This window comes from Pavona decussata, unplaced genomic scaffold, assembly GCF_977016875.1.
Source record: "Pavona decussata unplaced genomic scaffold, jaPavDecu1.1 SCAFFOLD_34, whole genome shotgun sequence".
NCBI lineage: Eukaryota > Metazoa > Cnidaria > Anthozoa > Scleractinia > Agariciidae > Pavona > Pavona decussata.
The window spans coordinates 1053940-1075000 of NW_028145457.1; the positions used below are offsets into that span (position 1 = coordinate 1053940).

General features: G+C 39.3%; 1 protein-coding gene and 1 long non-coding RNA gene across 2 annotated transcripts in view; both read right to left on the bottom strand.

The window, feature by feature from the left end:
• Window positions 1-21061, bottom strand: part of LOC146484365 (uncharacterized) — a 50592-nt gene that overhangs the window by 15461 nt on the left and 14070 nt on the right. The window lies entirely within an intron of this gene.
• Window positions 8929-11285, bottom strand: LOC146484366 (uncharacterized). Its single transcript, XR_014863633.1, has 3 exons — window positions 11216-11285; window positions 9652-9714; window positions 8929-9041 (listed from the first exon to the last, which is right to left on the bottom strand). It is a non-coding gene; the product is annotated as an uncharacterized LOC146484366 (long non-coding RNA).

Consider the following 21061-nt stretch of genomic DNA (forward strand, 5'->3'; position numbering starts at 1 on the left):
CCCACAAAACTTTAATTGATTAGTAATTAAACTAGAATCAAAGTTCAGCTTTGAACAACAGGCCTCTGAACCACAGTATATTGTTTGTTTGTCCTAGATCCTTGTCTCGTATAACACTTCAATGTCAGTGGGAGTGAAACCGGTGCTTCCTGCATAAAATGTACAGGAACGACCAGATGAAGAATACCCTGGGGGGAGGGGTTAAGCTCTGTCACAATAGGTATGAGAATATTCTAAGGTTCCTGCGTCTATGAAGATGTCATCAGTACCAAACGATGGTCCATTCTCATAGCATCCGAGTATAGCGTAACGGGTTTCCTCCGACTTGATCTGCAGCTTAACAGGAGCGTAGCCATTGATGTTATACAGTGAGAAGATAAATGCTTTATTGGATGCAACATACGCGCACCTTGCTTGGGAAAAAACAAAAATATTTAGCTTAGCAGCATAACATCTGTACCTGTTGATTTTTTTTTTAAACAATTTTTATTCTACTTTCTGTCGTACTTGTTTACATCAAATCGGCTATTTACATATTACTATTAATTCGCTAAAGCAATACAATGTAACTTAAGTTAAATGTTACACAATATTATTATCAAAGTCATTTACATCATTATTCATTTATTATTGTAGTTGTTTTAGGGGGGGAGGAGACATTTTTTGTACTTCATTGCTGACCTTCAACTATGTACTTTGGAAGGATTCTTGTAATAAAATCTGGGAGGAGAATTAATTTATCGTGTAGTTTGCTAGTATAGATGTAGTACCTCGTGAAAAACAGGGTATAATTAAATCTGGCTAATAAGCGTTTTTCGTACGATCCGGAAAGGATGGCAAACAGTTTTTCTTCAGCAGGCGGGTTAAATCGAGAGCCATTTACGGTATTGAACCAAGCGATAACTTTCTGTGTGAAGACTTGAATGGGGGAGCAATCTCTAAAAGTGTGGTCGATGGAATCTTTTTCACCACAGTATATACAATTGTCATCTTCTTTAATGCCAAAACAATGCAGCTCTTTTGTGTCACTTTAATTCGATGAATTAGCTTGAAATGAAATTCCTTTAGCTTTGTTTCTTTGCAGAATTTATTTTAGGGATGAAAACATTTTTTTCCACTTTTCCTCACTCAGAGATAAATTTCTGTTCCATTTCTTTGGACCTGCATGCTCCGCTGTGTGGGTTTTTTCCAAAAGTAATTCATAAACGTCCCTTGTCTTGATATTATCTAGGCGTGACTGGAGTGATTCATGGAAATGAACAGGGAAGACATTATCATTGTAAAGCTCTTTCCTAATTGGTTCTGGGGTCCTTGCGTTAATCAAAAGTAGTTTTGGAATGGCGCTGATAATCTGATAGTATTGAAGAAAATTAGTTTTACAAGAGTACTTTCTAATACATTAACGGTACGATAATAATTGACCTTCATGGTCTAGAAGGTCTTAGATAGACAGAATGCCTTTCTCATATCATTCTTTATTGAACACCGGGTTGTTTTCGACGAGTATTTCTTTGTTATTATAGAAAACGGTGTCTTGTGCTTGATCATAACCATAGAGAATCTTAAGTTCATTGAAGTAGGCCAAAATATATCTATAGAAAGTTGGAAGTTGGGGAAAGTGTTTTGTATCGTAAATTACATTTCAATAAAAAATTCAGTAACTGTTAATATTTCTTACTTAAATGTTTAATGTCTTACTTGCATTTTTTTATATCGACTAAGTACCAAATAACCACAAAACTGTTGGTTTAAAGCCAACGATTTGTTGAAATTAATTGTTAGTTCAAAGAAAGTACTGAGGAAATAAAATTCTCAATTCACATTTAAGCACGGCTCCTGATTACGAGGGGACTGGGTCGGGAGTAAGAAGTTTCTGTTGTTTGTCCAGTCTCCTTTCCCGCCCGATCGATCCTTGCCGTCTAAAATTGATTTTCAAGACACTTGAAGTGTTTTCTATGTGAATAAAAAACCAGGAAACTTCGCCGGTCAGATAAGTAGATCAAAAACATTTTTGCAGACTACACTTGGAATGCCTTGGTTTGGAGCCTCTTTTGTCCCGTTCGGAACGAAACGTGCTAAATTCGTCATGACACCATTTGTGATTTTTTGCGCAGAGGCTAGATATTCGGGGTCGATTGGAATTGTAAACGATGATATGCAATAAAAAAAGAAACAAAAACAACAAGGAAAACAAAAATTTTCCAAAATCTAGCAAAAGACAGCAACTAACTGCTTCGGCAAGGAACTGCACGCGTGCGCAGAGTCAAATAACCCGTAGAGTATACACGGTCTTTATGGACAAACTAGTCGATGGCTATGCAAAACCAAGCGGCACAGCAAGATTATCAATCACATAATTGAACCACTTAAAACGATAAAACGCAACGCACTGGTGCGTGTAAGATCAGTCCTTGGTTAAGTTACTTAAACAATTAATTTGACATTAAATGACTGAGTATAACTCGTGCTGCTATCAAATGATACTTACTAAGACCGGTCCAAGACACGTCAGAGTATCCACCAAATGTGTAATTGCCAACTTGTATTATAGTAACAGTGGGGCCCATTTCATCACAGTTGCTGTGAAATGTAGATGCTTCCCAGCCATCTGTCTTAGCATGCCAACACTTCTCAAACCTACTACGGGATGAATTCTGCAGGACTGGCGCCAAATACGAATTCAGTTGGTCCCGGTAGTTGCTGTCGAGTCCTCCAAGAATGGAAGATGCATCGAGAACACCTAAACAAAAGTAAAAGTACAAGATTTTAAGGGACAGCGCAAAAGATTTTCTTAAACTATGCATAGCAAATCGGCGAAAAGTAACTAAAAATAGAATCAGTCATTTAATGTAAGTAATTTAATGTAAGTCATTTGTGCACTGGCCTTGAAGAAACCACTTTTTCTAAAACAGGGAGGTAGAAAATACTCGTTGTTCGACCTATACTCTTAGCGGATACCCTCATTAAAATGACATTTCTGTAGCCATGATGTCTTATTTAAAAGGAGGTTTTAGTGGACCTGAATAAAACACAAACAAGGCAAAAAGTGAGCTATTTCTTTTTCTGTTACTTTTGTTATAACTGGTACTGTCAGTTATGCAGAGTTATCTAAAATTCCTTGACTCTTCAGTTTGTTGCACATTCACAAATTTTCCCACCCCTCCCTAGTCCGCTCGCAAATGTACAGACTGAAATCTCTGTGCTTTATTTAGTATGGTAAAAAAAAAAAAAAAAAAACGAGGGCGAGTTATTCATGAGGGGTTTCAGTCATCATGAGGCCGTGGACCGACTGCTTTTATTGTTTGGAGGCACTGAGTTCGAGTTCTTGACATGACTTCTCAAAAGAAAGCGCTGAATATAGAGCACTGACCAGAGCTAACGTTTTTTTCACATGTTATTGTGCATTATGGGTTGAGCAAATTTCACAGTGCACATAGTACTTGCTTGCATGGCTGCAACGAGTCACATCCAAGCGACTATTTTGTACGGATTTTCCTTTCTAGCTTGACCAAATTATGAGTGATCGACAGGGGAAAGGAACGTACCATCCAAAGTAACAGTGGTAAATCCGACTCAGTTAAATTGGATTCAAGCTAAGCTGGTTAAATAGTTCAGGACAATAGGATTGCAGTAACAGCGATTGAACATTTATCGTTTCAAAGATGGTAATGAACGTTTCTAGTCAGAATACAGCGGGTACTTATAAGTGTTTGTTTTAAACATTTTATATTTGCAAGTAATTACAGATGACTAGCAATCGTAACATTACCGTATTGAATCGCTCCTCGTTAAAATGCTAACGTTGAGTTTGGTCTCAGATCAGAGATGAAAACCATTAAGATTTTATTCTGGTGTTTCATTTGGTATCGAGATTAATGCACATGCACTTTATGAATTCATGCACTCTTATTGGTTCCGGTAGCGGTCGGAATTTTTCAATCTTGCCCGCGAACCCGGGCGGATTTGTTACAGGGCCTGGACCTTGTTTAGTTGCGGAAAAAAAGAAAAATGTCCGTATTGGGAAAAACGGCGCCGTCTGTCTGTCTTTTTTTTTTTTTTTTTTTTCAATATACTTTTATTCCAAACACATACAACATTTAAAGCCTATAACGTACAATACTTACAGCACTTTACAATGTAAGAAGAAGAGGAGCATTCACTATATATATCTTAAGAAATAGTTTCAATTTTATATTTATATTTCATTTTTTTGATAAAGTCCGGGAGCAATAGAGGTGGCGAGTCATTCTGGAGCTTTTTTTTTTATAAATATAATAACGTAGGAAGAGGAGGGTATAATTTAATTTCTTTGTTGGAACACTCGACACAGAGGAAACACCAAAAAGAAAATCTTCAGTGTTTAAATTAAAATTACAATTATTTTCTACATTAAACCATTGTAGCACATCCTTAGTAAAAGACTTTGTACATCGGCAAGACTTTGTACATTGGCAGCGCCGTCTGTCTTGATTACAGGATGTAGATGAGTTTTTCCTTAGCTCGTCAAGCTGAAAAAGATTTCCCTTTGCGTCCATGACTCACTACTTGCACGAACCGTGTTTAGTAACACGCAAAAACTATTATTCAGTAAAGAATAAACTGCAAAGGACCGCGAACGAAAATTCTGCTAGTATACGCAGGATCTGTGGAACATCTAATCAGTGAAAATGATCGTCAGAGAAGTTTACTAAAGGGTAGGGAGGGGTGGGAGAGGAGGCACAAAGCGCCCGCGTTGACCTTGTATATTCGTAATAAAAAAGCAAACACCAACAAACTTTGAATTTTCCAACGATTTATATAACAACAATTTATTGCTTACTTTATTATACTTTCATAGTCCATTTTTCCAAATTTGGTTTTTGAACTTTTTATTTATTGGTTTTACGAAGTTCTTTTACTGCAATGAATTGTATGCCTTCGAAATTAAATTATTTCGTATACACAGAACATCGCAATATTTCCCAAAATCATTCCAACAGATATTTGGAGTAAATAAATGTAAATATATGAAACATATGTTTCAACTGCGGATGAAAGATCAAATAGAAGAAAGATCCTCGCAGTGACTACGCAACTTAAGCAGTTGCGAAAAGAAGGCCTGAAAAAATTCAGGCTTGAACGGGATTCGAACCCATGACCTCGTGCAGTGCTCTACCAACTGAGCTATCAAGCCAACTGGAAGCTGGTAATTTTGTGAGTTCGTAATATACCCGTGAAGGATGAATAAATAAATGTAAATATATGAAACATATATTTGAACTGCGGACGAAAGATCAAATAGAAGAAAGATCCTCGCAGTTACTACGCAACTTAAGGAGGCTCGCGGCAGTTTTTTTGGACTTAGGGTGGAAGTTTTGAAATTACAATCTCGCATACAAGATAAACTTCGATCTCCTTCATACTACATCATCATATGATCAAAAGAACTGATCAGCCTTGCAGAACCGATTAGCCTTGCAAAAATTTGAGTCATTTATATTTTGGCTGATTAGATCTTTTACAGATCCTGTGTATACTTGCAGCATTTTAGTTGTGCGTTTCCTTGCTTATTGTTTGCTTTTATGTTTTGGACCGTAGATCTTTTCACCAGTTTGTCTGTTGATGACGCATGGACTGCATTTGCTGAAACACTCTACGCAACAGTTGATAAACACGCACCTCTTGCCACAAAGAGAGTGCGCGCTGAAAGTCTACCATGGCTAACGTGTGAGATAAAGGAACTGATGCGAAAACGCGATTTTCACCACAAACGGGCGCAGAAGCAAAAGACAATTGAAGAATGGGTTAAATATAAAGAGCTGTGAAATAAAACAACTCGCCTCATTAGAAATGCTAAACAAGATTACTACTCCAACTTGATTGAAGAAAATAAGAAAGACTCGTCCAAATTATGGAAAACGTTGAAATCCGTCATTGCTATCAAACCTAAGATGTCAACCATTGAGTCACTTGAGACTGGCAGCGGTGTTATTCAGGATCCTAAGAAGATCTCGTAGAGCTTTGCTAAGTACTTTTCTACTGCAATTGAAACACTGAGACAGCGTATGGTTCCTGTATTATCGGCCCCCGGACCACCTGCAAATCGATCCGCAAACAACTTCAAGCTTTCTCAAGTTAGCTAATGAACTTAAGAAACTGAAAAGCAACAAATCAACTGGATTACATAATATCCCAGCACGACTTCTCAAGGACGGTGCCGACGCACTTGCCACACCTTTAGCAATACTTATGAACAGATCGATAAATGAGGGGTCTATTCCCGCAAGCTGGAAACATGCCATCGTAACTCCAGTGTTCAAGTCTGGTTCAAAATCCGATACCTCCAATTATCACCCAATCTCAGTTCTGCCAGTTTTTGCAAAGATTCTAGAAAAGGCAGTTCACAAAATGGTTTATAATTTCTTACTACAGCACAAGCTCCTATCTTCTTATCAATCCGGTTTCCGTCCACTACATTCTACTGCTACCAGCCTAATCGATATTACTAACACTATCCTACATAACATCGACAAAGGAAAACTTACAGGCCTAGCATTTCTGGACCTATCTAAGGCTTTCGATACCCTCGACCACGATTTACTACTTATGAAATTAGCAGATTTTGGCCTAAGTAAGTCTTCAGTGAATTGGTTCAATGCGTATCTTACTAATAGAACCCAAAGTGTTATCATTAATGGCATGCAATCTGACGCTGAACCCATATTATATGGTGTGCCCCAGGGGTCTGTCTTGGGACCTCTATTGTTCATAATGTATATTAACGATCTACCATCAGTTACAAAGTACTGTAAAGTCCATCTTTACGCTGACGACACCCTGTTGTTTTTTGAAAGCAGTTCTGTTCAAGCTATTGAGGCTGCTTTGTCCCAAGACCTCGACCACGTTGTCGGATGGTTGAACCAAAACTATCTCATGTTAAATCACTCGAAGACCAAAGTTATGCTTTTGGGAACTCACCAAAAATTGAGCTCAGTCCAGTCATTCGCAGTTAGTGTTAATGACACAGATCTTGAAAGGGTATACAAATTTAAATATCTGGGCGTGTTTCTGGATCCTTGCCCAAATTGGAACGAACACATTGACCATATCGGAAATAAAATCTCGTCCCGCCTCGGAATGCTTCGTAGAGCCCGGAAAGTCATCCCAAAAGAAGCTTGCATTACTCTGTTTAATGCTATGGTTCTACCGTTATTCGATTACTGTTGCGTTGTGTGGGATGGTTGCGGTCAGGGAAACAAGATCTACCTTGACCGTCTTCTCAAGCGAGCTGCGAGAATAATTGCGGGTCGCAAGGCTACTGATACCGATATACAGCAAACATTGAAGTGGCCATCCCTTCAATGCCGCAGAGAATACCAAAAGTGCATACAGGTCTATAAGTGTATCAATGGCTTGGCCCCAGCTTATCTGCTAGATGACTTCCACTCCTCGGAGCAGATCCATAACTACAACACTAGGAACAAAGACCTTATTCGCCTGCCTCTTGCCAAGACTACTAAATTTCAAACATCTTTTAAGTACAATGCCGCCAAATCCTGGAACACTCTTCCTCGTAACTTACGTCACGATCTGTCTCTCACTAGTTTTAAACTGAGAGTCAAGAAACATCTAAATCACCTTAGTTAATTTCTCACCTTCATGAACTCTTTGAATGACTTTTGCTTTCATTTCTATATTTGATTATTTATTCTTATTATTTTATACAGATCTTCATTTAAACCAGCTACGCTGAATTGGAATTTCTGTTTAAATAATGTTTATAAATAAATAAATAGATCCGATATGCTGTACTTTTTAACATGGTTTGGCCATGTACCTGCGAAGGAAAGTTTTGCTTTTCTCATTTAACTTATTGCGACAGCGACATGATATTTCAGTTCTTTTGTTCATTGTTCGTAGTCACTCGCTATGACGTGGGCGGATGTCTGAATTTGGGCCCATCCGAAATCACTACTACGTGCATTTGGTAGACCACTCGACTTGCGTTGGTTGTTCTACTTTTTGCTGTGCTACACCGTGCTGACGAGAGCCAACCAGCTCGAACAGCTGTCCACGGTTGCTGCATTCTGTTGATTCTCGGTTTGGTCTCTATCATGTCGCTGTCGTGTTAAGTTTTCTACGCAGTCCGACCATTTCTTTGTTTTGGGACACCAACATGGCCGCCGTGACGTCATGTGAAAACACTCTATACATGCAGCATTTTCGTTCTGCGGTTCCTTGCTTATTGTTCACATTAATGAGAATCCACAGCATTTTATTCATGAGATCAAGACAATAGGCGATGAAGTCATCGGCGTTAACTTATTCCCCCGCATATTAATGAGATTCTCCCGCAAATATCTGGCCTAAAACATCCTTACCAGACTACTGAAACTACTGTAGTGAAAGAAATCTTTGCTCGAGATCGTTTTCGTTGCATCATGAATCCCAGACGTAAAAGTCATTCAGTACTGCAAATTGCCCACATCTAACTTAGGCCAATTGTTGATTGACTGTTCATAATCATTTTTATTGTATAGTAACCTCAGTGACGAATTCATTGAATAAATAAAAATATTGTTGATTGATAACAGACCCTTTCGTCAATGCCCTTTAAGACCCTTTCAATGAACGGTAAAAAATCTTGGCACTAAACTGTCAATCAATATTAAAATTATACGCCTTTATAATAGCTTATAGTAGCTTTATTCAAACGGCTTCAGTTTGATAGCTACCAGTTATTGTTTCAGCGAGAGATCGAGAATAATGTCATTACGAGGAATCGTCTACTACAAAATTACAAAATAAGATCTCTAACTTTTCCCATCCAACCTTTACGTAATGGCAACAGCTTTAGGTCTTAACAACTAATAATAACAATGCTTCTTTTTCTAGCTTAAAAATCTTCCTAAATCATAAAACAACAGTAATCAAATTGCCCTTACCTTCCGCACATGTCTCGCCAACGAATCCGCTCTTGCACTGACAGCTGTAGCCTCCTCCTGGTTCATTAAAGCAGGTTCCTCCATTCAAGCATGGACTTGAATAACATGGTACATTTTCTGCAAGGTAAGGTTAAAAATACTACATTTTCAGCCTTCAAAGAGAACAAATTTTGCACGAACAAACAAACCAACAAGAAAATAAAACAAGTGCCGCAATAATAATAATAATAATAGGCAGGTTTTTTTAAAATTATTAAAGCTAAATTCTTTCCGATACTATATTTTCATTATTGATGTGTGTATTGTCCGCTATCAATTGGAATCAGGGATGGCGCAGCATTGACAGCACTCGCCTCCCACCAATGTGGGCAGGGTTCGATCCCAGGACTCGGCGTTACATGTAGGTTGAGTTTGTTGTTGTTTCTCGTTTTTCCTCTGAGAGGTTTTTCTCCCCGGGATGCTAAAAAATTATGAAGCCTTTCAATGTTGTAAACAACTGCAATGTTCAACGGTAACCTTAATAGATAACGGAAAGTTAAAACGGTTTTGCTTTAAGTGTATCACAAACAGGTGGAACAATGTACATAAAGCTTATCATAAAATAAACTAACCATAAGCTAACCATTAACTGAAAGGTTTAGCATTCAGTCAATGAAATCGAGTTACGTGCCCGTTTTCCTCGAATTACACATTGTGCGAATAATAGCGAATGAGAATAGTAACGTACCAGCAAACTGATCCTGCAGTTGTGTCACTGTTTTGTTCAGAAATTCAACGGCAGACTGGAGCTCTAAGAGGTTAGAAAGGAGTATTTAACCTTAATAATAAACATTTTTGGTGTAGGCTGTGCCAAAAGTTACACAACTCTTCGGTTTGAGCTAAAAGAAGAAAGGGATGTCAAAAGCATAAATTAATGAGATGTTTTAGGTCTGACCAATCATTTGTAATTTTTAGCCGGACAAATGTGATCTCTGGAAATACTATCTTTCAGTTAGCTAAAATGCTAATTTTCATGCCCAACGGTCTGAGAGTTTAAATGCTTGAGAAATTAGTAAATTTTCTATTGGGGTGACAAGGCCAAATAACATTTCTGTTCCTAGTCCTCGATAAAAAAGCGGATGTTGTATAGCTGTTAAAACTGTTTGCAAAAGGAAAATCATCAGAGCAAGACCTTTTTAGGCGTTTAAGAGCAACATAGCCGACGAGCAGAGATTTGTTGGCATTTTACAAACTTGATATGTGTGGTAAGGCATTTGAGCATGACTGAAAAGCAAGGGTGCAAATTTTCTGTCTTGTATCCTAGAGTGGGGCGTTTTCTAGGTTCGTTTGAAATGAAAAAAAGATTTCTATAGGATGAATAATCATCAATTGTAAAAGCAACCAACCTTGGTTATCACTCTTCAGTTCATTCAACTCTTCGGTTTGAGCTAAGAGAAGAAAGAGATATCAAAAACACAAACCAAGGAGATGTTTGAAATTCTTTCCGTAGTTGTGTAGACCGAACAGAAATGTTTTTAGTTTCGCAGTAAAACGCATCTAATGGCGCTTTTGCAATAATTGGCCACTTCACCAATCGTCGTAATTTGTTCCTGGACCAATATGGTCTCTAGAAATGGAAATACTATCTTTCAACGAGCTATAACGCTAGTTTCCCACGACCTGAGGTTTTTGGATACTTCAGAAAGTGTAAATGCTGCAAATGTGTCACTGTTTTTTCATAGAATCAACGGCAGACTGGAGCTCCAAGAGATTAGAAAAGAGTATTAAACCTCGATAACGAACATTTTTGGTATAGGCTGTGCCAAAAGTTGTACAACTCTTCGGTTTGAGCTAAAAGAAGAAAGGGATGTCTCACCAATCATTTGTAATCTATAGCCGGACGAATGTGATCTCTGGAAATGGAAATACTATCTTTCAGTAGTTAGCTTGAATGCTAATTTTCATGCCCAATGGTCTAAGGGTTTGCATATTTGAGAAATCAGTAAATTTTGTATTGATGTGACAAGGCCAAATAACATTTCTGTTCCAAGTCCTTGTTAGAAAAGCGGATGTTGTATAACTGTTAGCAATAGGAAGATCATCAGAGCAAGAAATTTTAGGGCGTTTGAGGGCAGAGAGATTTGATGACATTTTACAAACTTGATTTGTGTGGAAAAGCATTTGAGCGTGCCTGAATGGCAAGGGTGCAAATTTTCTGTCTTGTATCTTAGAATGGGGCGTTTTGTAGGTTCGTTTGAAATGAAAAAAGATTTCTATTGGACGAATAAGCCTCAATTGCAAAAGCAACCAACCTTGGTTGTCACTCTTCAGTTCATTCAATTCTTTGGTTTGAGCTAAAAGAAGAAAGGGGCACTAAAAACACTAATCAACGAGATGTTTTAAATTCTTTCAGTGACTGTGTAGACTGTACAGAAATTTGCTTTAATTACGCATTAAAACTCATCAAATAGGGATTTTACAACAATTCGCCATTTCTGTTAGATTAGTGATGAAAGATATTTACAGGGCAATTATTTGGGTTAAAATAGTTAAAGGAATGCAGGGATGCAGGACCAGCCAAGAACCTGCTGCACTTTCTGCACTTCCGTAAAACAGATGAAACCGACTTCTTTTAGCACAGGATCCAAATGCCTTGGCGTCTCAGTTCTGAAATAACCATTGCAGTACTGGCGTGTTGCATTTGTTCATGAACATGAAGCAGTAACTGGTCAACAACACCTCACTTCTCGACGAGGACTGGATGAAGCCCGTCAAACGTCGCTTCCAGTTGTTACAAACGGCCCTCCATCCTGATCAAACCACCTTCCAAGAACGGGTGTAGGGACATCAAACTAGACTGGCGATTAAGTGGTTGGCCACTTTCAAATGTCTTCAATTCTTCCCAGAAAAACTTCCTTTATACTTGTTTCAGGATGACTGTTTTGGCAGTTTGCAACTCCCTAATGGACAGCAGAGTTTGAGTGTGTTCAATAGACTCACGCCAACGCAGTATCCATGCTACACTCCTCAAGGTTCGAAGATACTTGCTCGTTCTGAGAGGGTCAACGATGTCCTCCAGATACTCCGGTTGTTGCATGTCAGCTAAGGTCATTATTGCCAATGTAACATCTGTCTCATTCATTCGATGTTTCGGCCATTCTGTTTCAGGCTCTTGCAGCCAGTGCGGACCATTCCACCAAATCTTGGAGGCTGACAGCTGGGCTACTGTCGTCCCTCGAGTGGGTAGATCAGCAGGGTTTTCGTTTTTGGGGATCCAAGACCACACTCCACCTTCAGCAGCTATCTCCTTCACGCTATTGGCCACAAAACCTCCACCCACTCGTGGTCCCTGATTGATCCATGCGAGAGCAACACTACAATCCGTCCAAAGGAATTCATCGTTAATCTTTAGAATGCCATGGTATTCTTGTCTCAGGGAATTCAGAAGACGAGCTCCAATTAACACACCAAGGACCACAAGACGAGGTTTTTGTGTCTCCACTTGGTGGAACAAGTCGGAACTTCGAAGCAACAAGATTCACTGTTACTTTTCCTTCTGCGTCTTCAATACGAAGGTAGGCTGCTGCTGCATAGGCTCTGCACGAGGCATCAGTAAAAACGTGAAGTGACAGTCTCGTGTCCTCTTGTTGAGAAGGTGTTACTCCCAGCCATCGGTTGACTCTAAGAAGATTTCCACTGGAGAACCCTTTCAAGTCTTCCTCAACATGCCGTCGGCCATTCTGCTTTACTTCTTCATCCCACCCGAGCTTCTCTTTCCAGCATTCCTGGACAACAATCTTCAGTGGAGTAACAACTGGACTATGACTCAGTCATAAATCTTGAACAAATAAGGCAGGACTTCTCTCTTTGTGAGCTTCTTAGGAACAGTAACATCCAGATCAACAAGTGGTGAAAGTTCATCAGATTTCAAGTACCAGCTGACCCCAAGAACCTTGTGAAATTGTTGCACTTGACCATTTGCAAACTCACGGAGCAGATCTTCATCATTGGATCGGAATTTCCGCAGGTTGAAGCCACCATTCTTAATTATACAGATTGCCTGTTACCAAAACTCTCTTCTGGCTTTCTCAGAGTTCACCAGATCATCCATGTAAAGGTTGCTTTAGGACAACCGGCAGCTGAAATGGTGATGATTTAGCACTGAAGAACACCTTTCAGTATCTGTGCACATTTATCTCTCCTTGGGGGCTTAGCCATAAGAAACAACATACGTTGCGATCTTCCTCATGAAGGGACAACTGCAAAAAGACCTTCTCAAGATCACCTACAATACCGACCTTGCCAATTCCGAATCGGAGAAGAATGCCCCACAACAACGGTAAAATGTTTGGTCCTTCCTCAAGAGCATCATTTAGAGAAAGGCCTACCTCAGACTTGGCTGAGGTACCATGTACTATACAATGTTTGGTTGTCTCCCGATCCATCCTTACGACGCCTCGATGTGGCAGATATGACTGGGGAATAAAGTCTTTTGGCAACAACTCCATGTGACCTTCTTTGAGGAGAGACTTCAACTGATGGTCATATGCTGTGTACTCCTCGTGTGTCATCCTTCTTACCATTCGACAGAGCCTTGTTTCACTAATATAAGGGCCTTGTCAAGTGCTAGGTTCTTTGGGATTGAGGTTTCTAACGCCACGACACAGCACACTTCCCCGATTTGTCGCGCCAAATGGCGTTCTTTACTTCCAGTTCAAGGTCATGTTGCAAAATCTCATCACTTGTTACGCCAAGGTGGTCTAAAGTACAGACGTCCTTCAGTTGGTCATGAACAGAGGCTCGGATGGCGTGGGCATGAGCCCTGGCTGCCACTCCTGTGACCGGGTTAGCTCCACTTCCACCATAGAGATTCCACCCAAAAATGAATGGCGTTCCCTTGGGACTATTTCGCAATTTCAAAGTCAGTCATGCCTTGGACTATAGTGTCATAGCAATCGTCTCCAAACACAATACCAGTACAACCACCAACAACCTCCTGAAGAGCTTCATATGACTCAGATGCCACCCTCGAAGACACCAGACAAATTGACCATTACTACAGCATGAAATGAGAGCGTATTCGTGAGGTTCATTCCTCGTGCGGTCACCTCGACGACATCATATTCCCCGTCCAGCACATCGCCAAGCGTCTTAATCCGCAGGCGGCGTTTTCCAACAACTATCTTTGGCACAACTGAAGCTACCTGAGAGGACATCAGTGTAAATGTGGCCCCAGTGTCACACAGAGCTCTTACGGTTACATTCCCAATTGCAACACACAAAGTTCTCACCATCACTCCAGCATTTGTTATGCCAACGTTCCTTGCAGACGAAGTCGTAACAGCTTGTGGAGATTGCGACATCGATGATGTCTGGTTATGGTTAGGGACATATAGAGCAACTGCTGAATCCAAATTGGGTGGCTTCAGGAGTTCATGGAAGGAGGGTTAGAAACATCAGGCATTTTCACTTCACCTGTCTTACACAGTTGTAGGATATGGGATCCTCGTCCACACTGGCACGGTTTCCGATGTCTGCACGTGGCCATTCGGTGTCCAGTCTTCCCACAACGGAAGCAAGCCTCAGCTTCTCTCACCTTGTTGAAGCGAGCCTCAACTAACATTTGTACAGAACAGCCATTAGGGCTGTGTGGACCGTTTCAGAAGGTGCAGGTCACAGATTTAGCCATCAATCCGGATGCAGTTGATCACGGTGCCTTTCCCCTTCCCACAGATTGCTGTTTAGATGATTGGTTTTTCTCCTCCGACTGGTCAGTACTCTCCCGGATTTCCAATTCACGCTCCAAAAAATTTAACAACTTCGAGAAAGTCACATCATCCTTCGCCAAACCAGCTGTTTTCTCAGGCCCAGTCCAATTTCCAGTCCTTGGAGAGCTTTGATTCAATCAAGGGAATAAGAAAGACTCCATATTGTTCGGAAGTAATTACTTGTACTTAAACTGCTTGCACAATTGCACAACGTTCGTCCACTACATCTCTCATAGCCTTGTTGGACTGTTCAAGTGGTTTCATGTCTGCTGGCTTAGTAATAAGGCGGTTTCTTTGCCCTTCATCCTTGCCATAGCGTGACTGTAGGCGCTGCACAGCGACATCATAGTTGGCCTCTTCTGTTTTAATATTAGCAACATATTCTGCTGCTTCACCGGTCAACAAGGATTTTAGGTAAACAAACTTCTGCACAGGCGGTATTTCTGGGTTATCATGCACAGCTACCCTAAAAATGTCCCAAAATTCTTTCCAATCCAACACATTGCCCGATAATTTTCTAAGATCGGTCTTCGGTAGTTTTATTTTAGGCGTACATGTTATAGTGTAGTGGGCTCGACTATCTCGCTAAAATTTTGTTTTGTCTATTCTTCAACCCGATTTCATATCATGAATACATTCCCTTACCCCGTCAAACCATGGTCCTTGAGCGTCCACTTCACTTCGTACTTGATCGTCGTCGTTCATAAATTTTTCGATATCCTCGGCTTTCTGCAGTCGCGTAATAATCGAATCGAACGTTTCTTCCACTCTTGAGATATCAGGTGAGTCGGATTCCCTTGTCATCCACCCTCTCAATTCAGTACGAGCTCTCTTCAGCTGGTCGATTTGTTTCGTCTTCACTTTTTCAATCGACAATATGGCGAACAGAAGTAAACAACACTTGTAGCCAACGGACAAATCACGGTCGGGTCACCTCCGCGGTGACAATGTTCGGACTCCAAATCATTCCAACATAAACACAAAACTTCATCACATGTTTTTACTCCAGATCGTTCCAACAATAACACGAGATTTCAACCCTCTCCTTTGATTTATTCGCGTCAACAGCAACAACAACTAGCGAATTATTTCTCGTTTGCACACAGCACGAGTGTTTTGAGATCCCAGAATCCTCTACTTTCCTAGGCTTTAAACATTACATCAATTGCTAATTCAACACTGTTGTCAAATATATAGAACCTTCGAACAACAACAACTGACACGCGGATGCCTAAACGTTTCCTACACCAGAATTTTCGTGAAAACATGAGAACAAAATACAAGAAAACTTATCGTTTCTTTGAATCTAAAATGTTCCTCTATCGGCTTTCGATAGAAGATAAATACCCATTGTTGTAAATGTGATATAGACCACATACTGAATACATAATTTGAGCTCTAGATTTTGATGATCACGTACTCATTTAATTCATGGAAAAGCTTTGCCGATCATATTTGATGAAGAAGGCTAACACCTTCAACGATTCGACTTCTTGTAGAATTTTAAAGCAACAACTCGTCTTGTTTTTCAGATTAAGTCTGAACCTTGTAATTTTTATAATGGTCTCCCTGTTTTGTATTGACTGGACAACCCAAGCTTCATGGTGAACTTTCACTAGGAAAATGTCTTAAGCTCAGCTAACCGATCAAAGGCATGAGTGCAAATACGCTCCCTGTAACCAATCACAGAGGGATTACGTAATCTTTAATTATGTTGAGCAAGCAATTGTCTAGTCAGTATAGATGTGGGTGATATCTAGTTAAGCGCGGACTTAAGTGTAAAGCAGAGTGAACTGACTTCGTGTAAGTCTTATAGAGAATAAAGTAGAGTCACATGACTGTACGAGTTAAGTCCTTTTGCTGAAGAGAACCAGCTAATTCCCTGTAACAGGTTCTTTCAACACTTCACCAACCACCATAGTTTGTTCCTGGGCCAATACGATCTCTAGAAATGGAAATACTATCTTTTAACGAGCTCACAACGCTAATTTTGGATACTTCAGAAATCAGTAGATTTTGTATTGTATTTCTTGATAAAGAAAAGAGTTGGCGTATAACTGTTATAAATAGGAAGGTCATCATAGGAAGAGATTTTAGGCCATCAGAGCAAAACGGGGAGATTTAATTAATGACAGTTCAACCTACCCTGAAGTCTTTCCTCCAGAGGATGAATTTTGTTCTTCACAACTAAGACGTTAGAAAGGGAGAATAAACTCATTTTATTTAAATGAACGAGTCTTAAAAACTGAAGTGATGACTGTAGACACCGTGAACCACAAAACAAATCATTGTAAACTGTACATAACAGTTACAAAAAAATCAGCTGGTGGGAGGTTGACTATAGTTGGCTACAAATGCAAGGGTGAGAATTTGAACAGGAGACTACCATGGAGCAAATCCAGGTGGAAATCAGAACTCTAAACATCCCGGTTACAAGCGCGCGCGTCTAACAACTCGCTACACTTCAACGCCCTCTTAGTTTTAATCTTTACTCATTATAAGAATTAAAAAATAATATATTTCCAAAATCAGAAGAAAAGAACCAATTGACGAACTGAAAGAATGAAAAAAAAAAAAAAAACAATAAAAAAGAAACAAATTTGAAAACATTTCGTTGAAAGCTCTAGTTTGCTTAATCTCACTTACATTCTGTACACTCCTTAGGACACTTCTCATCCCTTCCTGCGTTTGACGTAATAAGCATTGACACCATCAGGACACTTACAGTGAGAATATAGGTAGCTTTCATGGTGAACTACGAGCTAAGACTTCCAGATCTACAAAAGCAAAACAGAAAATTTGTAAGACAAAAAACATTAATTAAAACAGCCATATCGTGGCTTGTAGTAGCCCCTTCCAAGAGTAAAGATACTAATTTTAAGGCTTATTCATCGACTCCTTCAAAAAGAATAAACTAATCAGAAGAAACAGAAAAGCAGGTAAACTACATTTAATCTGACTCCAAAAAACTCTCACGAGATTTTGTTCCCCGGGCTGTAGGCAGATTTCATTTGAGTGTCCTCAGGGCCGTACGTAGGATTTTTTGTCTGAGGGGGCAAACTCCGCACACCCGTACACAGACAGGGTTTCTAGTTGGACGTTTTTGTTTTCACCCCTACACACATACACAGAAAGTTGCCTCTAAGACCTTTAGAGGAGACAAAACACACTGATGCTTTTTTGCCTTAAATTGTCATGATTTATCAGTTATGGCATAAACACCTTGTTTAGCTTGAACCAAACATTGCTCTATCTCAATAGGAAAGACAGTTAAAACTATCACGCACTAAAATGAGCCAAACTAAACCCAGCTGAAATGCCCTATGTGGCATCAAAAACACCGTCGTTAAACACACAGATTAAGAGGAAATCAAAACTCATCAGGCACAAATGACCTGTGATGTTTACCATACGATGGTTAAATCCAAGGCTCTATCAAATCCTCCAAACCTGCTACAAGTACTTGAGAGTAGCGTAGGCCTTTAAAGACCAATTTAGCTCTGAAAAAACATACTCGTGTAAGCTGGATTTTGGGGCTGTTTACATGGACGTAGGAGGATCCTAGCACTAAGAAGATCCTGGAAGGCGAAACAACTTTTTCAATTGGTTTACATGCAGGAATTTCGGTCGGAGTGGTTACCAAGAGGAGAAGGAAAGAAGAAAAATTGTCGGCCTTTAGATGCTGAACGCTCGGCTGCCACCATTTTGTGTTTTTTTTTTGTTCCTAGTACAAGGATCTTCCGAGCGAAGGTAGTTTACATAGAGATAAGCTCTTCCTAGTACTTATCTCTAGGAAGATCCTAGCACTAGGGCCAAGTACAACTTTTTGCATGTAAACTGAATACAGAAAACATATGGTGCTAGGATGATCCGCCTTCTAGGATCTTCCTAGTGCTAGGATCTTCCTCCCTCCAAGTAAACAGCCCCTTAAAAAGGCTAAAGCACGCGCCAGCGAGTCGCATAGCGTCAGTCTGTATTTACCCGCCAAATTCTATACCACAGGCCGAGCCCAAATTATAAAATCATTATTTTCATAAGAAAACTCACGGTACTGGCTTTTACCTCCAAAGATTCACCAAAATAATTATTTGGAATGCACATTGAAGGAAGATTTTTTCCCGTCAAATTAGTCGATTTTCGTGTGATTTCGGAGCAGTATAGCTACAAGAAATAGCTCAGCAAACATTGAGTTTTTCTGGCAACAAATCCAAAGTGACCGCCCTAACCGATCACAGAAGACGTAAACACAACAATGAACCAATCAGAACTCAAAGCGTTGTGTGCGACCAGGCCGTGATTGGTTTTGGTTTTGCTTCTTATTGGTTAAGAAAGTGGTGCGAGTTTAATTTTGCTAACCATTCACAATACGTGGTAAAGCAAACGTAAATTACAATCGACACTCAATTGAAAAGCGTTGCAATCTAGGCTTTACTGCAACGGAGGAGTGATGAGGAATTATGAGTGAGTAACAGACAAAGACTGGAGAAAGAAAGAGACCAGTTAGGGAAGTTTGATTAAAATTGAATTGAAAAGGCTGCTTCTCAACTCCAAACGTTTTGTTCTATTCTTTATATTATTACTAAGAAGATCTGTCATGCGTTTACCAAAGCTAAGGGAAAAAAATCCCTTTGTTCATGCAGACATGAAAATTTTGGTAAGAATCTAGAATCATAAGTTAAAAGAGGATCAACGAATTCAGTTTTTCAACAAATTAGTTGTTCAAGAGTTGAACCAGAACCCAGAGAATGAAACTTCTGTTTTCTTGATGCACGTGAACATTATTTTGAATCTCCAGGAAAACTGCGTGTAGTTTTGGGAAGTCATACATCAAATGCTAAAACCTTTATTAATTTAGACGGGTTTTTTTTTTCAGCCTTCTAAGAAAAAAGCAATATTTTAAAAACGCATTGAATTTTCACGACAATCAACGGGGGTAAAAAACAAAAAATATCTATCGAACTTGCAAATTAACAGCAACGGCTGGAATTCAGCGCAGGCGCAATTAAATAAGCCACTCCTCTTAAAGTTCTAATAATTCCTGCTGGTGGCTTATACGATTCCACACTGTTGACCGTCGAGATCACGGTCTCAAATCACCACATGACACCACATGATTCCACTTAGTAGTTTTACAACTCGCATACAGGACGGTTTATAAATTACTTCGACCAGTTATCAGTAATTTCCTCGAAATAATCTATATATTGTGATTCAAAACCATTTTTAGTTGAAAGATTTTCAAAGCAGTTTGATTTTTATTTCCCCTTGTCCGGGATTATGGTACTCACTAGTTTGCCGACCCCCATGTTTTCATTGAGAATCTCCACGCCCTACCATAATAATAAATCGCGCCCCAAGTTGTAGTTTAGAGTTCTATAAATTCGTTGGTTGTTTTTTGGATATCTAATTTTGTTTGAGTCCTTTACTTCTAAATTGTCTCCAATTTGTTAGCTGATATCGCTAAAATACTAAAATGCTTCTATTTAGGTTTAGAAATTTGTGACTGTTTGTCGTTAATGTACAACAAACTCTTACGAGAAATTAACGAATACCTTCTAGGACATTATCACCAAATAAATCAGTAGGCTTGTAAACAATACTCTGAAAAATCAAGAAATTTAACTGGTACTTACTTCTGGATGAAGAATTCGAGCTTCTTCAAAATTCGTTTTACTTTTCCAAGAGAGTTGCGACGCGGTAGTCTCTTGTTGAACTGAAAAGCGGTAACTTACCAAGAGTTCTATTCTTCTACTCATTATATGCCCGTCGCCAGGCGTAAATTCGAAAGTCAGTACAATTTCAATCTTCAGGCGCTTAATTTTTACCAAAGAACACAAACCGAAGTAATAACGCCCATCGCCAAATCACTCAATGTAATTAAATTGTGCACTGAAACATTTGGCATGCATTGCTAATGTTATTAAGAAGCGCAAATCATTTGTCAAAGTCTGTCACTGATTAAACGCCTCCACAACACGTTGGCAAGAAAACTTTGTGATCTATTCAGACTGATGAATTGAATTAAAATGTAATTTTATATTTTAGCTTTGCAATGCCAAAAAACAAATTACGCCGATAGAAAGAAGAAAGAAAGAAAACATATAAGGGGAAACAGAAGTCAAGTCTAACTTCAACCAAATCAATAGGAACCGTCGAAGCCACCAACAATCAAAATACTATCTATTTCCATTCGCTTATTTATACTGGGAAAATGGAAGTCTGCTGTGTATTGAACAGAAACTTTATTTTCAAGAATAGTATATTGTAATGTAATAAGCAACAGTAACTAGCATGCACAAATTAGGAAAGAACATGATTATACACAAATAGGGAAAAACATTTATAGTATATATGTATACAGTGTCAGTTTCATTCCCTCATTTATAATTA